Below are 27,156 nucleotides of genomic sequence, written 5' to 3'. Positions count from 1 at the left end.
TCAAGATCCCAGTTCATCCAAGAGCAGACAGATATATTATCAGAAATGGCTGTTCATCCCTGAACTGCCAGTTCATGTGTGCAGCAGACAACAGCATAACAAACCTCATGGCAGCACAGACTGGAAGTGTCCATGATGCTGCCATATGGATGGAAAATGGTTTGTGGGATGCATTCCTCCAAGATGAAATACCTGAGGGAATACTACTGGGTAAGTACAGGAACACCACTAGGATGTAAGCTAAGGACATCTATGTCAACATTATCCATGATGACAGCAGATATGCTTACTCCCCACAACCGGTGACTGTTGTTATTCACTTGAGCTGTGGCAAAGTACCCTGTACCATGAACCATCAAACTCTGCAGAGGAGGCTAGTATCAATGTGTTGTGGGAAACTGTCAACATCAGCAGCAGTCTCAACATAAGTCTGTGGATCACAGGCCTCATCCTATCCACACTCTGATGTCTCCTCATTGTCAGAATAGCTGGATGACTTTCCCTCCTCATTTGAGGCTACTGCTGCATCCCTATGACTGTCACCATCTTTGCCAGACTGTATCACCAAGTCACTATCCTGTGTGCTAGGGGTCATGCTACCATACTGAGACACATCAGATCCCACATCAGGATCAGTGGATGGGCTAATGGAAGATACAGGCAGTTGATGTGCTAAAAGAAGTGACAGATGACATGGATCAGGACAACGTGCTTACATCACTTGCTGTATATCATTAAAGACATGACACATATATCTCACCGCAATGTTACAGATAATACTGACTTACTGTTAGGTCTTGTCTGTGCATTGCTTACAGAATCCACATAACAGGGAGTTGACAAGTATGTTACATATCCAACATACATGATATATGTGATGAATACAGACATAACATACACATGACAAGTTCTCATGGGAAGACAACATGGCAGAAAAGGAATGAACTTCATCTGCTGTGGAGAAACAAAGTCAACATTATTAATCAGATCACAGTCAGTGTGGTCTATTAGAAAAGCATTAAAGCATACAGTAGGCATTACATAGACATACCACTTGATTGTGCACTTCATGATGATACAGTTTGTTCAATTAATGGGTAGAAGTGCACAATATTAATGGAAGAGAACTACAGGAATAACAGCAATGACATGTATGAAAGATATGTAATAGCATACAAGGGAGACAGTCCTGCTGTTGTTAGTTTGTGTGTTGTAGTTCAGATCTTGTAGTGGTAAGGAAAGGCAGTCATGTCAGCAATCAAGAGAATACTGACAGGATGATATATATGACACAGTATCAGGGTGTAGAAAACCAGAGACATTAATGTCAAGTATCACACATTTCCTACACATTGCTGCAAGTTATGAACCTCTAGTGGTGACATACCAGGTCTGTCTGTACTTGCACCTGCACAGCTTGGGCCCCCACTGGATGTACCTGTAGTGTATAAAGTTAGGGAAATAGCAATATGACAGTAAGCAGCAGTGCTATGATATGAGGCGGAGGCAATATTAGGTAGTGATCAGAATAACACAGTTTGGAGACACTCACCTGCCTTTCCATGCTGTTGTGCAGAAGTAGATGGACCTGTGAACATTGATACAGATAACATTACACAAGTTGGTGACACTCTTCTGTCTGTACTGCAGTTGTATAGCTACATGTCATTACCCTTATGTTGATTGTCATCACCCTGTGTGGATCACTGTGTATGATTCAATTCTGCTGCTATAAATTCAAAATTACAAAACATGAATATGTATGTAACAGCAATATGAGATGAATTACTCTACAGTTATCCATATCATGCAAAGTAAGACATACATGGTCAGCTTGGAATTCCTGCTTCTATCCCACCCTTGGTATGCATTACTTTCTATTCACCATATGAAGGGATGAAATAAATATTGTGATCTTATCAGGAGTGGTCAATGGTGGACCACCACTGTTAGCATCTTGCAATCTATCATGCCATTGTAACGTGTTGACTGCACAGAGGATCATGTCTGAACACTGTCAGTGACTGGCCTCATTGAATGAATTGTGACCTCCAACTACATTAATCATGTTGGTGATGTTGGTCTACACTTCATTCCTCCATAATATATTCACTGTCTGTCCAAGGAGTCTCCATCCATGTTGTCATAGAGCTTCTGTTATAATATATTTTTCCTATGGGGAGTAATTCATGCCCCTAGATCTGTTTGCCATCTTAATGACACTGATATGCACATGTTCATATTCATGTGGAGGCCCTCTTATGAAGATGATTATGTAGACAGCTTATGAGACCATAAACACCACATATTCCTGTGCAATGGAAAAATGTCTGTGAAGCACTCAATGTGACATATAAAATCTTACAGCAATGCCTGCATATATAACAGGTATAAAAGCAGCATAGTTTGTGATAGCTGTAGAGGCTCTCTGTAGGATTCAAACTATTTCCAATACATATCCATTGAATAGGGGTCCAAGCAAACATCATCATCATGCCACAAAAGCCACAGTCTGTATGCATTTCACAACAAAATACTACACAAATATATGTGTACATTAGAAATGTATATTGTTGTAGCTGCAGTGCAATTGAAGCCTAAACAGATAATTATTCAAAAATATCCTCAGATCAGCTCACACATCACTGAGCAGTGAATGCCATCCACTTCAGCACAATGTATCTGCAAATTATCAAGTGAACAACTTACAGAAAGAGTCAGAAAAACTCAGTATCCATAAGCAGGCCACAGATAGTACAATAAATTTCCATAGCAGCAAAAAGAATGCATAGTATATACAGATACTGGTAAAATGCATAAGTTTCCATGCATACACCACAGAGTGTATGGAGTCATCCACAAGATATACCGATAATCCATAAATCCTTTGTATGTACTGTTCACTATTGCTATGTAAATCTGTCTATGCAACTGCATACGGGAAATTACTGCATGTCCTTGACACAGATGTCAACACCTGCATGTATACAGGTAAATCAAATACCACTACAGTAGTTACAAACATTTGTCATAATACACATATTTTGTATAAAAATGAATCTAAACAGATACATTTGAGAATGAGTAATGTTAACACATGTATAATGAGCTAATATTCCCCAAAACAGAAATGCTAGCAGATGCCAGTTTACCTTATCAGCTACCTATGACTCAGGAATAACTGAAAGAAAGAGCAGGTAATGTGCATCAATATTTTAAGTACCATTTGCACCATACATATTTAATTAAGTTCATTAAAATTCCAGGTTTTGGAATCTGATTTGTGCAAATCCACTTAAGCTCTCAAAATTCGTCACATTAACGAATAGCTTGATGTAACAAGAAGGCACTGAATGCAAATACCAAACAGGTACTGATTAACAGTACCATGTGTAACATATGTCCATTATCTTCCAATGATCTGATAACATGGCATAAGCACCACTTTTTAATACTGATTTTGATACATTAATAGATCAGTCCATTGCTACCAGTGAACTGAGTGGGACCTCAGTGAGTAATTTTCAGATATGACTACATTTTCCATTGGAATATTAGCATTATCAAAGTGTCTACTTTCAGGAGGCCTCTACATGTCCAAGCACCAAACTGGATTAGGGAAGAAACTACCCAGATGCTCACCATCTATGCTGTAGTGGAGCCTCAGATGAGAGACAGTTCAACGAACTTCAGAATGATCGACATTTGGAATGGGATTGCGAAGGAGCATTGTTGACATACAAGTTTCTACCAGACTAGTGTGTAGGTTTGCCACCACCACTACAATGACCTGTATTTGAAGGAAACAGTGGAGGTACATTGGAGGGTCACAGAGCTGCATAGTCTGCCTATGGATGCCTACAGTGTCATAATACTACATATGCCTCTGCATTCTTACATAATTTATAGCTATAGCTGTGTCCCAAATAAATCAGATACATGGCTTTTATAACCAGTAAGTAGCTGTTCTGGTAATTTGCTCATCTGGATAATTAAGAAGGTGTGGTGACTGCTATCCATATAAGCATGGGTTCTATTCCTATGCTGTTAAATAATTTGCTAATACTTATAACATACATAATACTGAACAATGTAGATGTGCATCTAGTTTCCAACATATAATGACATCATTTTACACATCCAGTATAGTCATGTATCACTGACACAGTGCCCTAAGCTGCTGATGACTACGCATTTTGTAGTTATCCATTTTACTACGAAGGTATCCCCCACTCTACCGGTACATGAGCGAATAGTAACTCATAAATAACTTCTTTACTTCCTTCCTTCCTGTTACTAAAGTGAACATTCTTATTACAATCCCATTTGTTTAAACCAAGTGCTTACACGTATCTTTTCAGTTATGTGTTGATGGCTCTTACTTCTTTAGATTATAATGAAATAGTGTTTATGTGTCAGGTGTTTCCATATTCATCCATTATCTTGGGGATATGGATACACACAAGGAGTACCTGCTTGTTAAGAAGAAATGTCTGCTGGCTGGTAGCTTGCCCTGTGAAGAAACAGGCTAGCAAGCCTATATTTTGGTATGTTGTGGGCTCAACTCCACATAGAGGAAACATATCATTATATTGTTATCTTTGTGTATTTCACATATTGTTCAATATTCTTCTTTCCATAACTGTTTATTGATATTGATGGTTATTTTTTTCATGCTTATGAATAGCTCAGGTATTTGTTGAATTTCTATTGATATCTTTGTAATCCATGATATTCTGTTTACAACAGCTCATTAAGTACAGTTATATGTAAAGCTTGCAATAGATTGTCATATATCTGACAAAAAGTTTGCTGAATGTGGTATTATTTTCAAAAGTGCTATCAAGTGGGGTTTTGTCATTCATTATTAAATTCATTTCAATAACTATATCATCCTTATCTTTAGAGGGAGTCCGATGGTCAGACATACAGCTGAAATGCAGAACAGCGAGATAAAGTGATGTATGCATTTGATCTGTGATGTGCACTTTGCTAAGGAATATCTGTAAATGTAGTCCTCCCACATATCTTACTGTGTCCCTCATGTATGATACCTTTTATGTCTCTGTTTACAGAATCTATGTGATATATTACACTGTTCCACTGTCTGAGTAATGAAGGTTTTCACTTGATGTTACTGATTGTGACCTCTGTGCTGAAATAATTCAGTTTTGCAAATTATTTACCTAAATGCAAGCAAGTTGTCCATTTTTGAAATCCTAAGTCATGATCCATATTAAGTATCCATCCCTATACATTCATAATCCCTAGTCTTTTCAATGCATTCAGAACACATGCTGTCAGGCAACCTGGATTAGCTAGGCAGGCAGGCTACTGTGGGGATGCAGATGAAAAATGCAGATTTAAATTGCAAGTCCTCCAATCTGTGTTCAAATTATTCAAGAATGTAAAGGCCTGTGTATGTAGCAGTATAAAATGTATATGGTGATTCTCTGATGTTCTTCAAAATTATTTTTTAGAACTTAATCAGAGCAATATATATCCCTATTATTTGCAGTTGACGAGGACAAGACCCAAAATCGTGCCCTGTGTATCTAGCCTGAGGAACAGTGGAGGGAGAGAGGTATGTTGATTTATATTTTTGTTTTGTTTTGTTATATCAAATGTATCTCATCCTTGTTACAGGCCCATCTTTTTTGTATTACAATGTATATTGCTTAGAATGTTGGAAAATCCATCATGCAGCAGTAAGGCAAGTGCAATAATTACACTAGACCTGTGTTTACAAGTCTGATTGAAAGGCAAATATGTTTAAATATCATTTATCAGCAAGCTAGGCTTTCTGAAGACAGTTTTCGACATGTAGGCTACAATGTAAATGACAGTCGGGTTTGTGTAACTGTCACATATTTTGAGGATTACATACAAGTCTCCCATACTTTGATTACTGCTTACACTTATATGTGTAGATGTGGTTCCTAGTGACTGCTCTGTTGTGCATAGCCTTCCTATAGCCTCCCTATTCACATGTTGAATGGGTGCCTGCTGTGCCAGTGTTTACACCATAGCTGGCAGACACTGGGCATGCCCTTTAGTTTAACAAAAGGTATTGCATCTGCCGATAACACCTTGGGTGTTTTTGTTGCAACATATTTGTACCCTCTGTTTGTAGATACTTATGCAGATAGGCATTTCTTTGTAACATGTCACAATCAGCAAGCATCATTAGGAAGTTTGCAGGGTACTGATTGCTGAGAAATGTAGGTAGGTCATGCATACATCTGTAGCCAGACAATAGTTTTAGAACAACATATGTTAGATTCTTATGTGTTACACAACACATATAATAGAACAGAAGTCTCCAACGAACACTCAATAATCACCAAACGTTGAAATTTAATATGAAGCTTTCAGGTCTACACCCTTCATCAGCATACATCATAATGACTATTCATCACCTCTATTTAAAGGTGATGAATAGTCATTATGATGTATGCTGATGAAGGGTGTAGACCTGAAAGCTTCATATTAAATTTCAACGTTTGGTGATTATAGAGTGTTCTTTGGAGATTCTTTTGTGTCACAGGTTGCTACTGTGTTTATGACTGAACAGGCTGTGACTGGGATGAGGTTATGAATGCCTTGGATAGAGTAATTAGTAAAAGAAAAGGTGGCAGCGATATAGTTTATAAAAGGCTTCTTAAGGCTATGGTTAAAGATGAGATGGATTTTTTTCTCCCTTTTTTTTTGAATATGGTAATTGGAAATCTCAGGATATTAGTGACTATGATAGTGGTAAAAGAGACATCTACTTTGTTACAATTTTTAATGTACTTGGCAGTACAATTATATAACTTCTGTATTATTTTTGACCATGACCAGTGTTGTTTAAAGATAGTGAGTTGGCCAAAATTATCCAAAAGAAACCTTTGGTTTCATATAAGAAGGGGCATAGCATAGCTGACATGGTGGTTCATTGTAAATTTAGACCACCAGATGTGAAAATTATTAAGTTACTCCCTCTTAGGAAAGGGACTTTTCCACGTGGGAATTGTTCTATCTGTGTTCCTGTTGCTCATACTTTTTTTTTTAAATCAATGTAGTCAGCTTTAGCCTTAATCAGAGTTTTCCATAGAATTCTGCTGGTATTATTTATATTTTAAAGTGCCCTTGTGAGAAATTTTATGTGGGGGAATTCAAAGAATGTTTAAGGTGGGGTTTCAGGAGCATATTAGGGATATAAAAAATAAATATTGTGATAGTCCCTTGACAGTTCATTTTACATATTATCACTGTAGTGATTTTTGACTTCTTAAAGGCTGTGTTTTAGAACAAATCAATGTATGTATCGGGGAACTGATTTCTTTGAAAAATAAATTATTATACAAAGAAGCTGTGTTTATTTTAAAATATGATACACTAGCCCCAAAGGGGTTAAACAGACTTTAATTGGAAGTATTTAACTAATTTATATTTTTAACGTGTTAATTGTTTTATTGGTTTGAATATATATTATGTGCTTTTTTGACTTATTGTGTACTCCTTGAAAACATTTGCTGAGGTGCTAGAGGTGAATAAAGTTTCCTTGTATCTGTAGCTGTGGTTGGTGTTTTATCAGTTTGTTCTGGTGGCCCTGTTGTGACTGTTTTTATGACCGGACATTGATACTATTTGTTACTCTTTTATTCCTCATATTGTCAGTCAATAATCATGATGTCTGGCTCAGATGTTTGATATGCCTTGCATATTTTCTACGATATTGTAATCTATCTTTGTCTTCATTTTAACAATGTGAATTGGTAGCCATTCTTATGACTTATTACATGCAGAGGCTGCAATTTACATTCACACACAGACATAACTACTCAGGGAACACATACAAGGGAAAAATATTGGAAATAATGAAATCCTGTCATACACTCATCTGGACATTTTACTGAGGTAGAAACTGTTATTAAACAATGCAGGTCCCAAGAATAAGGCTATCTTGCTACGTACAAGCTTTTTACTTTGTGAAATTTCAGTTGTGGCAATGTTGCATGAGGCAATGTCGAGCATGCTTCCATTCAAATGTCTGGACATGTTACATGGGCTTGCTTTGTGTATGCTTGTCATGCTTAATGTTGGACAATGAACAGCTGTCCAGGTCATGTCATGATTTTCACTGGTAAGGTGTGTTATGTATGCCATTGCACAGCCTTGATTAAACTGCTCACATTGTATGATGCATACATTCTCCCAGACGTATTGGTCATGTCCATAAGTATGAATACAGTGACTTATGGAAGCATACCTTTCAACTGACCAGATTTTCACAGAATGTACAGATTTTTGCCTCTTAATTTTGGTCTGTCCCTCATAACATTTATGAGTTTCTGGCAAATCATTGAGGATGGAAATTACTGAATAATAACTGAAATTTGAGTTTCAGGCATCATATTCTTCAGCAAATGTATGCTACTGGAAAGCCTTTTAGTATTTTAACTTTCTAAGTTTATAAGAGAAATATTTAAAAATTGTCCCTATTTTTGGGTCTTTGTCCTCCACTTATTTTTGGTTTTGTCCAAATTTCTTGCTCTTACAAGTTGAAAGGTATTTAGGGAAGGTGTTGCATGCGGGATAAGCCATTAGCTTGCAGGAATTCTGTCAATTATAATTGTGCTTCTTGCTAATATTTGCACCATTTCAACTTAAACTGTGTTTTAAATATGAAGTCCAATGTATGCTACTACACCTTCTGTCTCATACTTGTAAACGTAGAGCTCGCATGTGGTGAGATGTTAATTAATGTGTGTAAGATGACAGATGTTCCCATCAGTTTCATTTCAAAGTCAGCTATGATCTTCATGGGAATGTGTTGCATTATAAACATTTGCTTTTCATTGTTATGGTTTTGATTACTGACATACATCACATATGGTGGCACACTGAACTATGATCATAATGTATTTTAATGTTTCATGAGGACTATTCTCTGCCTGTTCATTGTGTCACAATGGGTATGTTATGCAGGCAAGTTGTGATAGATATGCATAAGTAATTTCTGTCCTGTGTTGCAATTCATTTCAACAAAGCATGGGATCCATTGGCGATCTGCAATCAGACATAGCTGAAGAGTGTATGTCAGGCAACTGCTGGAATCCTCAGATAATGACAACCATGACAACGATGAGGATGAAATCAAAGAAGCTGTAACCACACCTGCACAAGCTATCATCCCTGCTGCACCCCAGAGGTGATGACTCGAGGAACAACAGACAGGCAATTGTCAGGAGCAGATCCAGGAGGCTGTGACCAATGTGTTTCGAAAACAGTTAAGAGACATGATGGGAAATTTTTTCCAGGGCATGGCATGGGATATGCATCACTCATTCAGGGAGATAGCCTAAGAGAACTTTCACACCTGCAGGTACTGCTGCAATAATTAACCTGTAAACATGTGTTTTACTAAAGGAAACCAACAGACAACACATATTGTTCATACTCCAGCAATACCATAATGATGTGGTTAAGATCTGTGTATTTCAGTATCATGTATATGTAACAGAAGGGCATGTTATTGCCCATGTGTTTTGGCTAACAGTTGTCATGCTGTATCACTGACATGATATCAAGTTGTGTGTCATTTGTCAGCAATGCTGATGTCATGAGGGGGTCATAGAAAGGTATTTCATGCCTATGAGTAGTCCTCCTTTTCTGACTGCATTGCATGCCAATGTAACATTAATGTATACACTGTGTTGAGGATAATTTATTCAGTAACAGTACAGTATGCTATCTTTCCTGTGTTTTACATTTCCACATCCATTCTTTATTCAATAATTTCACACCTTCTGGCAATGTTTCTCCACACTAACTGGTGACTGTATATATCTGGTCCATACTGAATCACCATTGTATCTTTGACTTGTGAGCTTTCACTGACTTATTCTTGATGTTCTGTAAAGATCACGCTAGTGTCATGTGCACAGAAATGAGATGGGTGCATGGCAGACACCTGCACCTGTTTATTTCACATTGGCATAACAGCATATGTGTATGTGATTGAAATTCTTAACTTGCTTACCTATGCCTGTTGATGTTACATGATTGCACATTACTGTGTATGTGTGATTTATACGTGACCATTTTGGTGGACATTAGTGATGCAGTTTGCCTACGTAGCATACATTTGCCATCTGCTTAAATGCATTTTGGGTTGGCTACAATAGCACTATGTGTGGTGCATGTGTAACCTTACCATGTTGTCCTGTTTTATCATTGTCTTCATTGATGTAGGAACAGGCTGTCTACCTCCCTTCCAACATCATATTTATGTAATATATTTTGCATATATATTTGCCTTTGGTGCAATTATTGACCATTGGCATGTATCACATTGTTGACATGGTCAACATGTATAAATTGTATGGCCATTTTACAGATGCAGGACATCTGCACACAAGTTGCTGGCTACTGCTTACAATAAATCCTTGTTCTCATTATACTTGTGTATTAACCAGTGTACATAGTTGAAATTGATGTGCACAACCTGATAATTGCTTTTAAGCTGTAGTGTTAGATTTGTGGAAATATTCTTACATGCCATTGGTGTGTGTATGTATATTGACATTGCTTTCATGTACATTGATAGTCATACATATATGTCTACACCTGGGTGTTGCCTTTGACATGGCATGTGTGTTACATATATGCATTCCATTACACTTTTGTTTGGGTTGTGTACATCTACATGTGTATTTAACAGCCATTTTGCTTATTTGCTGAAGTACTTTTGTTTGGCAGTGCGCTTGATTGTTTGCCTTTAACATGCATGATTGGAGGTTCTGTTCTGTCCACTGCTGGAGTTGTCTAGCATTCTTAGATCTTCATTTGCTCATCTGTGATGTTACTTGGCTTAAACCTGCACTGCTGACAGACTGGGATGTATGTTTATTTATCCTACATGTACTTCGATCCTTATTTCTTACCTGACAAAACACATCTATCATTGGTCATACACATTCAGGTATGACTGCCACTCAGTTTGCAACATATCATAATGTGATAGTGCATAAGTACATATATTTTTGTATTCACTATGGCTGGTAGGCAACCCCACAGTATTTGATGGCTTTCCACTGCCCATGTTGTTCTTTGTGCTGTCTGTGTAACTTACCTGTCCTTACTGTTTTTTTCTAACATTTGTCTGTCATGTTTTGTGATATTTGTTTGATAGGTAAAACAGCTGTGATGGCCTTCTCCTTCTCTTTCCCTGTCTTTAACTTTCCTCCTATTCTTAAAAAAAAAAAAAAAAAAAATGGCCATGCCCCTCTGACGTTCCATCAGATTTTCCTTTTCTAACATACCTCTTATTTGTCCCGCTCCTTCACCTGTACCCTACATCTTCTTTTCTATCTCCCAATTTCCTTGTGTGTTTGTGTGTGTGTGTGTGTGTGTGTGTGTGTGTGTGTGTGTGTGTGTGTGTGTGTGTGTGTGTGTGTGCGTGTGAGCGTGTGTGTGTGTGTGTGTGTGTGTGTGTGTGTGTGTGTGTGTGCGTGTGTGTGTGTGTGTGTGTGTGTGTGTGTGTGTGTGTGTGTGTGTGTGTGTGTGTGTGTGTGTGTGTGTGCGTGTGTGTGTGTGTGTGTGTGTGTGTGCGTGTGTGTGTGTGTGTGTGTGTGTGTGTGTGTGTGTGTGTGTGTGTGTGTGTGTGTGTGTGTGTGTGCAACCTTTGTTCCCCACACATCCTGCACCCATTGTTAACTAATTTTACCTGTTTTGATGTTGCCGTGATTGCCCTTCACCTTTATTAATTTTTTTATCAGAAAATGTACAGATTCTATCAGAATCCATAAGTGATAACTAGCATATTTTAATTATAATGGACTTATGGTGATATTCTATAGCTGTCTTTAAGTTTACTTGACACATTCTGTTATACATATGCATTTGTAGCTGTTGCGCTGCTTAGATAGTGAGATTCTTTCAATAACTTTGTTAATGTACATCACATATTGACAGTGATTTTTCATTACTTACAGATTACTTGCGAGTAATATACAGTTCATTGTTACTACTGATACACTCTGTTTTACACTGAGCAATTTGGGGCTCACTGTGGCATATTTACATTTTACATTGTCATCTGCAACTTTGTCGTTGATACTGGCATAATGTGACGGATTCTGCAAACTTTATGGAATACGGCCAAATATAAATTAATATGCAGTCAATATTATGTCTTGCAGTTGGCTTCAGAAACAGAAGTAATGTACTGAAATGCAAATCCATATTATTTCTTTAGTGATAGCTGCTTTAAATGACTACATTTTCAAATTTAATCACAGTATTTTACACATTTACAAGCACTTACTGAAATTTACTTCATGACTTACAACTCTGTGTGCTATATACATGCATATATATCAGTATATGTATCCAGAAAGACAAGCTGTAGTCTTTCCTACATAATAACTTAAACCTCCATTAGTAGAGACCCATATAGTATATGCAGATAACCCCTTGAAGGCAGACAAGTGTTTCATCTACATAGATCTTTGTGGGTATATTCAGACCAATAAAGGGAGATCCAACTAACGTCAGACATGTATGGTTTGCCCTTTTTATGACTTCATCAGCAGAGCATACAGAGCACTTAAAATCAAGCCTGATATCCGTGAAAATAAGATTACCTGCATATATTCCTAAATACATCTAAACCAAAGGGTAAAAAGGTCACACAGACAAAAAAGATTAGTAAAAACTGAAAGAAAGACCTAGCCAAACTAGAGTTGATACTTTAAACCTCCATTAGTAGAGGCCTATGGGGTATATGCAAATAACACCTTAAGAACAGTATTTTAGCTACATGGCTTTTGTTTGCCCATGACTTTTTAAGTATTTATGGGTACATTCAGGCCATAAATTTTTCAGTTATGTTAGCGACTTTAAGGGGAGCACACAGTACTGTCCTGAACTAATTGTAAAATGAACTCCCTATACGCAACTAAAGGATACATCAAATTGCTGATGAATAAATTTAGCTCCAGCTTAGCTCTGGTTTCACCCCCTGTCATTCTCATTTGTCCCCAGTAAATACCCTCTACCGTTTCTCTCTCCAGCTATCACTAACAAACAGGTCTTCCTTGTAGTCTCCAAATAATGGCTCTGAGAAATATACTGCATGATGGGGTCTGATAATATCCCAGGATGCTTCCTAAATAGCTTGAAACATGACCTGCCAGACCCACTAGAATCTCCATTCAACTACAGCCTTCAGACATGCCTCTTTACAGGGAATGGAGGACTGTAGTGGTCATCCCACTACACAACGAAGCAACATAAACAGACTAGGGAACTACAAACTCATTAGTTTGACTATTTTTATATGCAAAGCCATGTAAAGAATTATCATGGACCTGATGGAGCTTGAATGGCTAGGTTTATAAAAGGCTCTAGGTCTGTTCGCCTAGTAACCTCCTGTGATTCCATGAATAAGGACAAACCACACACTTAAGTTATGCATGTTTCAGCCCTTTTTTATGACCTAATCAGTATTGCATAACTGGATTGTTTGGTTATATTTCAGAAACACAGAGCTTAAAATAAAGTCTTATGTCCATGAAAATAACAGTGCCTGCAAAACATCACAAGCAAGCTCAAAACCAAATTATAAAACATCACAGATATAAACCATTCAGAAAGCACCAACAAAGCTACACTATTCACTTTGCAGTACCTTAAAATTCCTATAGTGGAGGTCAAAGGGCTATGCACAAATAACTCCTTAAGGATATCCCAATATTTCAGCTATATGGCTTCTGAATGCCCAGGATTTTTTACTTCCTACATTTTAAGTCTTATGGGTACATTCAGATCAATCAAGCCAAACCCACTATTTGGAGACATGCATGTTTTGGCCATTTTTATGACCTTAGTTTAGCATAGGTGGACTGTTTGGCTCTACATTAAAATTACAGAGCTTAAAATCAAGCCTGATATACATGAAAATAAGAGACCGTGCAAAATATAAACCCTAAAAACATCAAAACCAAAGCATGAAAAGGTCACACAAAAAAAAAAAAACTGCACAAAAGACACAGCCAAGCTAGAGTCCGCACAGTGTAACAACTTAAACCTCCTGTAGTAGAGGCCCATGTGACATATGAAAATAATCTCTTGAGTGTAAATGAGTTTCAATTACAAGGATTATGTTGTTCATCATTGTTTCGTGCAAGCTGCAATTTCATGCATTGCGTGGTTCCTTTGCTGAGTATTGTTATTTCTTTTGATTAGATTTCCAAAGCTTTTGCAGTCAATATGTAATTATTCAGATCCCAACTATGATTTCTTGTAATAGTTTCATATATGTACATATAAATGTTTGTGTGTGTTTGTGTGTGTGTGTGTGTGTGTGTGTGTGTGTGTGTGTGTGTGTGTGTGTGTGTGTGTGTGTGTGTGTGTGTGTGTGTGTGTACAGGTCTTATCCTATAATCTGTTAGAGTAATGTTTCTGAAGTAAAGTGTTTTGTAGCTAATAAAAAACATGCAATATAGACTTGCATTTAGAAATATTGCTACATGGCTGTATAGTACAAAATAACACAATGAAAATAGTTCTGCATGATCTGACACTGATAATGAATACATCACAAGTGATGTTGCACAGCTTAGTTTGCAGTATTAGTCAATGTTTGGTAAAAACAGAAGTCATGCAATAATATCAACAGCACCATAGTAAATCATGTGACCACATCAGCCCAATAGCATCCATACAGTGTGCTCAAGATGATGCTTGGTCACACACATACAATGATGCTTTGCTACAAACACAGCTGAGAGCCCAGATAATGAAGACATAGCAAAGTCCCCAAAAAGTTATTTTGTGAATGGGAATTAAATGGCTGAATAGGACAGGCAGAATGGGAAGATCAAGCAAAATAATACCCAGAAGCACAAAGAGAAACGAAGAAGGGCATAAGAGCTGTGGGGCAAAGCTGTATTTTTATTTGGGACAGCTGTCCATTGTTTTATATTTCCAAGAAAAGAAGAGGAGAAAGGTAGAATGTGGAAAGTGCTACTAAAATGGAGAGCACAGGGATAATTGCAAATGCAGATGAATCAACTCAAAAACATGGATTAAGGCTAATAAGGGAGGTGCTAACACAAATGGGGGAGGGATGCACAGGGGAGAGACCAATGGGTAATATGGAGGATGTGACTACCAATAGAGAGTGAAATGAAAAACAAGGAAAGGGAACACATTGATGGGGCCGAGGCAGTTGTGATGGCTGAATGTGAACTTGCAAAGTGCAGTAGCAAACCATAAGTCAGACACCACCATGACTGCCCTCGTCATTGAGCCCTGACACTGTTGGCCTACTGGTGAGGGTCAGGTAGGTGTACAATTCTGAAAGTTGCATTAGGATGCACTCTAGACTGACAGAGAGGGTGCCCAGTTGCTGGCCCAATACAGCCACCACCAGGACTTCTATCTCCTTCTGGGTGACCTAGCAGGAGCTCATGGTGATCTTCAATAGTGGGAAGCCTATCCTGGATAAAGAGCACTAAAGAGCAGCAAACACTCCATGTTATCCTCCAGGATGTCTATCATCTGCCTGCACAGTGATGGATCCCGAGACCTAGCAAGTGGTTGTAAAACCATTGCATGACACAGTGGCTGCTGCTGTACCACAGCCACACCTTACAGAATAAAATATGAATGTAAATGGAGAGAAAAAGCAGCAGAGGACAGAAAAGATGATAGTGATAAGGAGAAAACAAAATCAATAGCAATATTCTGTTGTTTGTGCTGCACTAGGTGGCAATACAGGCTCCAGAGGACTAAAATGCAGTTAACTGTGCAATGCCAAATGAAAAGCAGTAGACAGGCTTGACATAAATGCACTACAGAACTATGTATACTATAGGGAGCAAGAATGCATACTAGTTAACCAGTCATCCCCATGTAAGATAGTGATACAGTCCATTAATGGCAACCACTGTGACAGCGAGAGCCAGGGGAGCTGAGAAAAAGCAACACCATGATAAAGGTAGTGCTAACCCAGATGAGCAGAGGAACTACTAGCAGTCATGGACTGCTAAATGTCAAGGTTTGCTGAGTGGGGCTATGCCATGTGATCCCCATCTCAGAATACCAAAACGAATATGCATGGGACACTTAAACCCTATGATAATACTGCATTGTGACATATGACAGCCAAAGTAGAGAAGCAACCAACAAATGAGAGTTGCATACTTGTTGTACGACAAGTGCAACTTCCACAAGTATAGGAGAATAAATAGCAAGACTATCAGTAAGTCATGGTAGGCTGACAGGGTATTACTACTCTGTAAACTACTCCATGAATAGTCATGTTGTGGTGCTATATAGGACCAACCGGGCATGTTCCAAAGCAGACAATGACAGCTGTGATGCTAGTGGCATACCACCATCAGACTTGTATGCTTATCTAGGATACTGTATGGAACAAAAGGCAATAGGTAGGACAGAAAAAACAGTTACACTTCTAATTATAGGGCTAATGATGCATAAAGTAATTCAAAGATGTAAGAAGTGATAAAACTGTACAGCAATAAAGAACAGGGAATACTTATCAATATTCCTTGACATGAAGAAAGTCTTTGATACTGTCAATCACTCATTTCTACATAAACTGACTGCTTTAGGTTTTCCATCTGACATCATACAGCTGTTCTCCAGGTATCACTATCAATATTCCTTCAGCCTAATAGCCTCTGATAATGATTGTATGTCAGACACCACCAAAAAGGTATGTAATAATGTTCTCTGCATAAATGATCTTCCCTGGGACCTCCCATGTATCAGCTGTATATTATATGCCAATGATATGTTTTTTTACCAAATCAAGCAAACTCTCTCTCTCTAATAAATGACCTTTTCTCTAACCAGTGACCTTCAATCAGGCTTTTCAGAGATTTGGAACTGGCTCCCACTCAACAAATTGCAAATATTGCAAAATTATCTACGCCAGTACTCCAGCATTACTATTTCTGATCCGACATGTACTGCTCTGAGTTTCATTAAACAACACGATACATTTTCCAAAGAAAAGAAATTATTGACGGCACTCACTTAGTAATCACACCGGCAATGATCTCTTAAGGAAAACAGAAATGGATCTTGTGTTCTTTGGCCTCTTTTCCTTCAGGCTACTGGCATTTATGGAATTTCCCTTTGATCATTAGTACAGAAGCACATTCAAACCGTTTTTCCCTTATCAAAGACAACTTTTCTAACCTCTTAGTCCCTCCACAACAAGATAACCAATCAACCACATAATGCTTCCAACCTGTCCCAGCATCAACCATTAGAAAACACCTTCTCAGCCTGAAGCCAGCTATTCAAGCCATAGCTTGGCTATTGCAGAATACATTAACACTGCAGAAGATCCACTATCGTACCCTGTCTGCATCCTGATTAACCACTTCCTTAACAAAATTATGTCCCAGCCCTAAGTAAAACATATTTCTCCAGTTATTGTTCAATAGATGTATTTCCTCCTTTATTAAATTCTGGAGAAATGCAAACACACACAGCTCCTCAAATATCTCACAAGCAACACTATTCTCTGCATAACTCACCAAAGCTTTCACAAAAATCACAATGCCACAACTGCTGTCCTAAGCTTTACTAGTACTATTATCGCCATTAAGAATGCTGGTAACATAGGCTCCTCTTTTTTCCTTGATTCATCCAAGTCATTTTGCACCTTCTCTCCCCAAGATTCACTATTCATCCATGCAGGACTAGCTTAGTTATGCATGGAAGCAGCCATTTAGGAGCAGAATAGCAGCACGCCAAGCATATTAATGAAGGCGCGCTGCCTGAGCTCCTAAACGGACATGGAGTGTGTATGAGTGCAGGGGGCATGTCTGAAAGCAGAGCTGTCAGAATATACACGCCCGTGCAAGCAAGAACAGCAGGTTAGCAATAAGAATGAGCGAGACTGCTCATAGGTGCTCACGTACCCCCAGCAACATCCCCCCAAGCTTATAAGAGTAATAGTTAAAATATAAAATATAAACAAGCTTTTTTTTTTAATCAGACAAATAAAATCTAACCATTGGTGGCGGGTTTACCAATTGCTTAGCTACATTTATTGCAGCTTACATGGCACAAGAAGATGCAAATCAAGATATATGCCAATGAAGCAGTACTGCAATAGTGTGGTGGGCAGAACATTCGCCTTACGAGCAATCATTCACGGTTGGAGTCTCACTTCAGTACATTCCATTTTCCATGTCAAATCACTTCATGAACAATGTTTTTTGTTGCATAACCTACTAAATAACATATATTTGTGAACTGGAGTACTGCATTAAATGCAGATGTGAGGTGTCATTGTCATATTGTTATAAACTCCACAGATAATCACAAGTGCCCCATACAGTATATGTGCACATGAATCAGGGATACAGATCAAAGGTACAATGTGTAATGAATGATAAATCCATAGATTGTTCAAATCCACCACCTTCCCAAGAACCATTTTACATTACTGTTTAAATTAGTGTGGGGGTAAGCCGAAATAAGCACTATTAAGCAAGAGTAAGCATATTTAAGCAGTATAATAATGAATAAAAGTACCCACGGTAGATAAACGACAGCAAACAGAACAAAAGCCAGGATAATGATAAAAAATAAATAAACCAGGTTCTGTTCGCAGTCACACTGTTTAAAAAGTTCGTGTCTTTTCAGACCTTAGTTCCTTGGTACTTTCAAGATGATAACTCCAAAAAATTGCAGATCACAAAAGAGTAATATCCAGTCTCTTGTTCAAACTATAATAATTTATCGAGACAATCGGTAAGCGCTTTCGCTGAAGTGCTTTATCAAACCTATGACACTCAATCCTAACAAATGCTTATATATACATAAAAACACAATGAGATAATTAAATTCATTAATCAATTAGGTCCTTAAAGGCAAAAAGCATCCATTCAAACCTTAATATAATACTGTAACATCTATCTTAAAACTCATATTCTAAAACTAATGAATTTATATAAAAAACTGAGTATATTTTATTATATAAACTGTTATGTAGACTATTATATAAAATAATTATTATAAATAAAGGAATATAATTGTGAATATAATAAAATATGATAAAAAAACCTGGATTATATATACTTTAAAAGTATTTACTTGATTCTATGTCTCCTATTTCTTAGGGCTGGTTTCAAGGGGACCCTATCATTAAGACCTGGGGGGATATGGGCTTTTGCTTTGTTTGCTTAAAACTGCCTTAATTACTCTGTATGCAACAGCCGCTGTTCTGGCCAAAAGCAAAATAACCAGGACCCTGTACACTACAATCACAGTAGTTAACCACTAAGACATCACTGCAGTATAGGAGATTGAGGTATCACCAAACAGATCCTAACTATAGAAAAATCAAACTCAACATATGAAAGGATACTATAGCCAGTTTTATGTTGTAAAACCTACTACATAACATAAATATGTGAACTTGAGTACTGCATTAAGCCCAGATGTTAGGTGTCATTGTAATAAAGTGTTGAAATCCACTAATAAACACAAGGACCCCATACCAAACACATATATAACATGTAATGAATAATAAATCAATGCCAAACAGCAAATAGTATGAAAATTTGAAATTAAGCAATGCTATGCATAGTACAGCCCAGCTTAGTAGGTGTAAGGAATGTGTAGGCCGGCTAAATCAGTTTGCCCATTGGTATACCCCTTTAAGCAATGCCAGCCTCAGGTAAGCAGGTTTGCCCATAGCTTAGCATTTTCAAAACTGTCCAATCATGGCAACGTGCAGAAAATCAGCTCTATTTAAATCCAACAAGCGAGAATACATCTCATAACAGGTTGCAGCTTCCTCCTGTAGGAACTATGACTGGTATGGGAGAGAGTGTGCACTTTCGGGCGCAGTGCTGGGGCATCCAGGAGTCCAGAGTCATGGCAGGACTCCTTGTTAAAGACCATGACCAGAGACTGCTGCAGAGTCAGTACCAGGGTTCCCAATACAAAGCAGAAGCCTGGGACCATCTTGCCCGTGACCTCACCATTGCCACTGGCATACCTCGAACTGATGAGTAGGTCAGGCATCACTATGCTGACCTGAAGTGGAGAAAGGGGGATCTCTTCAATCAGTGGATCCAAGAGGCTAGGAGGACGGGGGATGTCCCAGCTGTGTGTAAGTATCAGTCCACTTCCTGTTTCGTAATTGCCAGCTCATGTATATTATGGAAAGGTATGGCTTAATATTCCTCTTATATCTTTCACAGTGGCAGATGAGCGGGCTGCAAATCAGGAAGCCCATGCCTGTAGATTGCAGCAGTTGCAACGCAAAGCAGGTTAGTAATGCTCTTGCATGTACTGTCATAGGAAATAAATCTAAAAGTAGTAGTAAGTTAACTGCTTGTATAAAACCTGTATTGTTTAAGGCATGTACTGCATACACCAGCGAATATGTCAGGAAGAGTCTCATATAGGTTGTCTGTAAAAAAGGCATAATAGCCTGACAATAGAGGTCTAACTGCTGGACTGCATGTGTTTACTCTGGTATCATTTGGTAATGTAGAGTTGCAATCTCTTATTAGTGCAGTGGTATTAAGCACTGTTACCCACACTGTGCTACATAAATAAAATGTGTAGGTATGTCTCTATATGACTGTTGTAATAACAAGAGGTCATATAGTCCAACTGAGAGCGACTTAGACAGAAAACCGGGAAAAGATAAACAGCATAATCCAAATAGCACACTCAGCTGAGATGTGAACTATTGCATTTTTAGCACACACAGCCATGATTCGAATCCTAGGAGTGGTAGTAGGCTGTATGCAGAATCATACCCCACAACTGTACAGATATATCCAGAATGTCCAGTTAATTGGCCCATATCTGCTGATTGTCACCCTGTCCCCCTGGCAAATCATTGGGATAATCCCAGATGTTTAGGCAGCAAATAAGAAATACAACTGATTGTTAGACATCTGTAAGAACAAACCTGTCACTCTAACAACTCCCCAAAATGTTATGAGAGTAATAAGCCAAGTAGGTCCCATCTTCACTCACATGTTGTGAAGCTGTGACCAGAATGTATGCAGTAACAGAGTGAGACATATGTGCATAATACTAATGTGGAATCTGGTAATATGTGTGGCAAAGTTCAGGTAGTGCTAACAAACATTGCCCCCACAGGTCTATCAGATTTGAAAACTGGGCCTAGAAATAAAAGATTGATATCCTGTACTGGTACTGTTTACTCTGATATTGTATGGCATTGTTAGTGTTGCAGTTACACTGAATAATAAGATATTACTCATCACTGTCACCCACACTGTGCTACATAATAAAATTGCCTAGGAAATCCTGTATAAGAGTGTAGTAATTACAAGGTCAGATTGTAAAACCACGGGAGACTTATAGACAGAAATCAGAGAAGAGATGCCCATCAATGTCTATATAGCACATTCAACTGTGAAGGATACTGTTTCATTTTTAGCAGACACAGCCATGGTTCAAATCCTGGGAGTGGTAGTAGGCAGTATGCAGAATCATACCCCGCAAGTACACAGGATTATCCAGAATGTCCAGTTAATCGGCCCATATCTGCCAGCTATTAGCTTGTCCCCCTGGCATATCAGTGTGCTAATCTGTGACATGTAGGCAGCATTTCATGTCATATAACTGACTGTCAGGCTTGTACATATTTGGAAAATGTCAATGAAAAGAAACCTGTCATTGTACAACTCACCAAAGGTTTTAGAGGCAATAGTCAAAATATGACCCAGTTCACCTGCATGTGTTCAAGACATGCCTAGAGTGTGTGCAATAAGAGATGCACAGGTATGTTCATAGCATCAACCTGGAATCTGGGAATATGTGTAGAAACAGTTAGGTAGTGTTAACAAACAATAACTCCACAGGTATTCTAGGTAAGAGGTGCATACTGCAGGTAAAACTCAGTTCATGTATATAGTTGTCTACATCCATACCACTGTCCAAACTATTTTTATTTATTTTATTTTTATTTTACATTTGTTGACCGGGCTAGTCTAGCTGGATACATGTCCATTTTCAGTAGAGGCCCGGGGAGAAAAGCTTCAATTTAAACTAAATAAATCAAGACAAACAAAAGTCCATGCAATATATACATTTCATAAACTTGAAGAATTTCTTCATCACATTGAGTTATGCAGAACTAAAAATATACAGATTGTGACTACTGAGTTTAATAAGGTAAAATACAGTATTATTACCAAGGGAAAGAGATAGATATTCTTGATTAGTATATTGGGTATGAATGTGCCTTTGTAAAGATGTAAATTAGTTATGAAAAAGTGTATAACACTGAGAAGTAAGAGAATTATTGAATGTATGTACATGGGGAAGTAGTTACAATCACAGTGATAGAAATAGATTGGTCTATATACAAGGTGGAAAGATAAGAGCTTACTGAAGAAGGCAAGGTTGTTAGGAGCATACTCAGTGCAAGCAGCTTGGGAATAAGATACTAAGAAGGGGGTGCGAGATGAATTTGCTAAATACTGCAAAGAGGGTTATTGGAAAAGAGTTATAGAATAATGTTATATTGGGGGGTTAGTCAGGGTTAGTACAAGGACAAAGCCATTGTGTTTTTAGTTGAATCTTTAGTTGCTTTTTAAAGAGTGGTAACGATGAGAGAGATGGAAGTTTTGTGGGAAGCTTGTTCCAAATCTTCCCCACTGAATTAGAGAAAAGAGAATCACCAGCCTTGTTGTGGGATTTCTGGATGGTAACCAGTAGTCTAAGGCCATAGGGTAGTGTACTACTACCTGTAAGCAAGGGAGCTCACAGGATTTTCTGCAGGGGGGTGCAAACCCAGAGCCCCGCCCACACAGCCACACCCCTCACGCCCTAAGCCCTGCCCCCACCTGACAACCTCCCCCAGCCATTCCAGTGTCTTATTGCTTGGATATTTCTCCCCATTTGTCATAGACACTGTTCAAATCTCTCAGTGTGCATACTGTTTTATGCTTTACTTCTACAATGATTACTGATATTTGGATTTCATTTACAACTTTTATTTCAAATTTTATAGCACAAGCACTGATAGACATTTACTAAACCTAAACAAAGCAATAGTCTTACAATGAAACAGACTTGGCATTAAAACGTCTCTATCTTTGAAACCCACATTCTCTGAAACAGCATTGAAGCCCACATTCAAAGAAAATACTTCTGGCCAGTGGCAGGGTAAGTTTACCTTTGGGCCATTTTCAAATCATAGGCTCCTTCCATACATTTTACATTTTTAGAACCATGCAAAAGTTCTTTGATTCACCTTCCTGACTGTATTAATTATAATATATAATAATTGAATTATATCCCTTGTATAATACAGCACCACTTGTTAGAGTGTGTTTTAAATTTATAGTTCTGAACATTTTTCCTTTAAGCAATGAAACATATCATATGAACCAATAATCACAACCTGCTCCATTCAGAGCATTTCAACCATAAAGGGCCACTCAAACTTCTCTCATACAAACAACCAATATCAATCAATATGCAGCATCTCTGCAGAAGTAAAAGTCATCTGAATAATTCCACTTTAAAGAGATCTGAAACCAATGAAAAGGTTGTTGCTAGAAAACAACTTTATATTTCAGGGTTTCATTTACAAATTCAGTGTTGTTGCCCTTGAAGAATAAATTGCCTATGTTGCATTAAAATAAATGGTAAGCTGGTATATTGCAATAGGGAGTGGGGGGGGGGGCAAGAAAAACAGGTTCATAGTTATTAGGTATCTCATCCAAAGGAGGACATACTAAGGACTGCAGTACCATACACCCTTAAAATACAAATGTACATGCTGTAGGAATAGAACCTACAGGTCTTTGCATCAAGATGCAAGTATACTACTTGCTGTGCTAACTGCCACCATTTTGCTCACCTGGTTATTCTGAATCCCTCCTTAGGCTCTTCCCATTAACCATCACTGCTGCATCTATGCTTTGCTTCATTTGAAAAGCTGCTGAGCCTGTTCTCTGTCTCCTCAAATATGTCTGAAACAAATGCAATAAAAAGCAGTGGTACCAGGAAAACACCATCTAGCACTCTGCTATCATGTTCCTTATTCCTGACACTGGTCTGCTCATCAAAACCAATGTGGCTCACTCTTCAATGATGCAGCAACCCAGTTCCTCAGTCTCTTCCTACCTTAAGCCTTCCTAACAGCTGCTTGTGCAGAATTGAGTTAAATACTTTGATGCAGTCCAGTTAAACCACGGTTATTGATAAAGCATTGTCAAGTTCTTTTATAACACACTAAACTACATCAGGTTCAAATGACAGCTCTTTCTGGCCATGCTCCCAAACTGGTTGATGTACTGGAAATTATTATCCTCTAGGAAAACAACCAGAAATTTCCTGTCATTGCTGTCAAGTTAACAGGATTACAGTTCTTCAGATTTTACCTGTTCCTTCCTATAAAAGAGAATCCTTCCTGCTATCTTCCAATCCTCTGATGCTTATGGTAGCACCAAAGATTCTAGGATGCAGCTGGTTTGGGCTCTGAGCTTTTCTCCCATTTTTCATGATCTCACCTCCATCCCTGCACAGCCTAGATAGGTCTACCTGTTCAAACCATTCTACCAAGTCCTATTTGACTTTTGTTGCCCGCATCCCTTTGTTGTCCTTATACTAGCCTCCTTATACAGTACCTCCTCAATTTCCTACCCATACCCTTTCTCCACTTATATCAGATTATCATGTGTAAATATTGCCTGCATGATTAAGACAATATGAAATATGTCAGATGAAATACTATGAAAATGATGCTTTCAACAAAAGTGCATGGTTTTAAAGGGATGGTTTCTCTTCTAGTAATGGAACCACAGTAAGAAAAAAAAAACACTTAAATTAACAATTAACCCAGTCATTCAGAATGAAAGAAAGTGGCAGAAAGAGAGATTAAATGCAGCATAGCAGCTGGTAACTGAAATATAAAGCAAATGGGGAAAATATAAATTAATACATAAACCCAAAAAGAAAAATGAGAAAGCCCTGGTTAGAATGGGACATACCGCTGATTCTGAGATGGAACTGGCTTCCACAAAGCACTTGTTACGAGCTCTGGATACCAGAGAGCCCTGATGGAGAGAGAAATGCAATGGCAATGGAAACAAACTCTTTAAATTATATATAATATTCACAAGCAGCATTAAGTGATGACAATGCTGACCATATGAACATATGAATATGCTTATAGGCAAAACCTTTCTGGTATACCTAATCAAAAGCAAGTGTGAGTATTTGCATAGCATCAGTCAGAACTGTCAAAAGAGTCATCAAGACATACTGATAACAAACTGATAAGCTTGTACTATCATCCCCACAGTACTAGATAAAGGTGATACATAAACTAAGGCTACTCACAGCGACAGTTCTTGAGCTCTGAGATCTGTTAACTTTAACATTCGTTTGTATACATTCTAGTGCTGATGATGTAATAACATATTACGGTTTGACATTTAAAAAAAAATAAATAAAAAACTGCACCAATTCTCACATAGTGATTAAACCTATCAAATTTCTGCTGCTTATGACACACCTGGTATTACCATTTTGAGAGGCATTACATCAATTTAGTCAAATATTTATCCTTGGGCTACATTCACAAGCAAAAGAAAAACACACCACCCTAGCATCATTCAGAATGTCATCACTAATTCCAGTTTGATAACGATGCTGTTCTTTACCATTCTCCCTAATGTTGAACAGGCCATACTGATCATCCCTGTTTACACCGTGGGGCTCTACATACACATGCAATCTGAAAATGTTACTTCAATGAAAAATATTAAACATGAACCATATTACACTAGGCAGTCTGACTCAGAAAAGTTCTTGTACTCTCGTTAGTTACTTCAAAACTGCTGCAATCTTATCAGCGGTTGAATCAGCTTTCAAATACAATTTTAAAAACATTACTGAAAATGGATATAGTGCTTTAGCAGCAACATTAATTGTACAAAATAGGAGGACTGCTATTAAACTCACCATGGATACAGAGTGATCAGGTTCCTGGAAATTTCAGTTAGTATTCCATTCCTTTTTAAAGACAGACAGAACACTGAAATGCTTGTTATATATATTTAGTACCGGTTTTAGGTCATTTATTCTACTGTTCCCTTCGCCAGACTTTTTCCACTCAGCTCACAGCATTTTTAGTATAAAAGTGTCAAAAGTGAACGTTGCAGTTTAGCTCTAGGAAGGGCTACCTCTCCCTTGTATGCTCGGCTCGTCCCAAGTCCAGATGATTTCTGGAATTTAAATTATGCACGTGAATGTGGAAGATGAAGACGTAAACCATCGGTCGTGTTGCAGCACATATGGAGAAGATGAAAACAGGTTGCAAGCACCTGTTCCATTTGTATGACTGGGTGCAAAGGGCGTTCTTAAAGAAGAACGCCCTTAAAAAATTTTTTTTTTAAATTATAAGTAAATTAATCTTCTGGCCAGCCGATTCCAGGGGGGTGCAAGTGCACCCCTTGCACCCACCTGGGGCACCCTTGCCTGTAAGGTACAGATCACAGCACTGACTAGGAAAGTAATGAGAACTACAGGAATATACTAGTTGTTAATTGACATCCCCCCCCCCCACCATATCTGCAACAATAAACTAAATATACAACTCAATCGGTATGTGCTCCATTAACTCTATTGTTGGAACATATGTCCTATTGTTTGATAAATACTTAAATTTGTTCCTATACATGTGCCATGTTGAAATACTCCCACATTGGTGGCATGCTGCCATCAATGTACCTGCATGCTGTTGTAATGGCCACTGCGGTTCCATATATGCATGTGTTCTGTTTGGCCAAAAAGTGTGGTATGAGTTATAGCCTGGTAGTGCAGGGGTGCTCTCTGGAGCCTTGAACCAGGTCTCAGTCACTGCACAGATATTGATGTTCTCCATTTTAAGGAGTGCCTTGAGTGAGTGCAGTTTGAGATTTATACTTCTAGCATTGAGTAACATTACCCTCAGTTTTTGCTTGACTGTTCCTGTTATAGTGGTGAATTTGTTATTTGAACCTTGCCTAAAAAAAGCACTATAGGGGCAGCAAGAGCCTTAGCCAGTATCCGGAATCCCAGGGGCGACAGGTACAGGTAATCTGTGGCAAAGCATCATTGTCTGTCGACCAT

Source organism: Protopterus annectens, chromosome 4.part0, assembly GCF_019279795.1.
Source record: "Protopterus annectens isolate FY-2018-M chromosome 4.part0, PAN1.0, whole genome shotgun sequence".
Taxonomy (NCBI): domain Eukaryota; kingdom Metazoa; phylum Chordata; order Ceratodontiformes; family Protopteridae; genus Protopterus; species Protopterus annectens.
Note: the sequence above shows the minus strand (reverse complement) of the source record.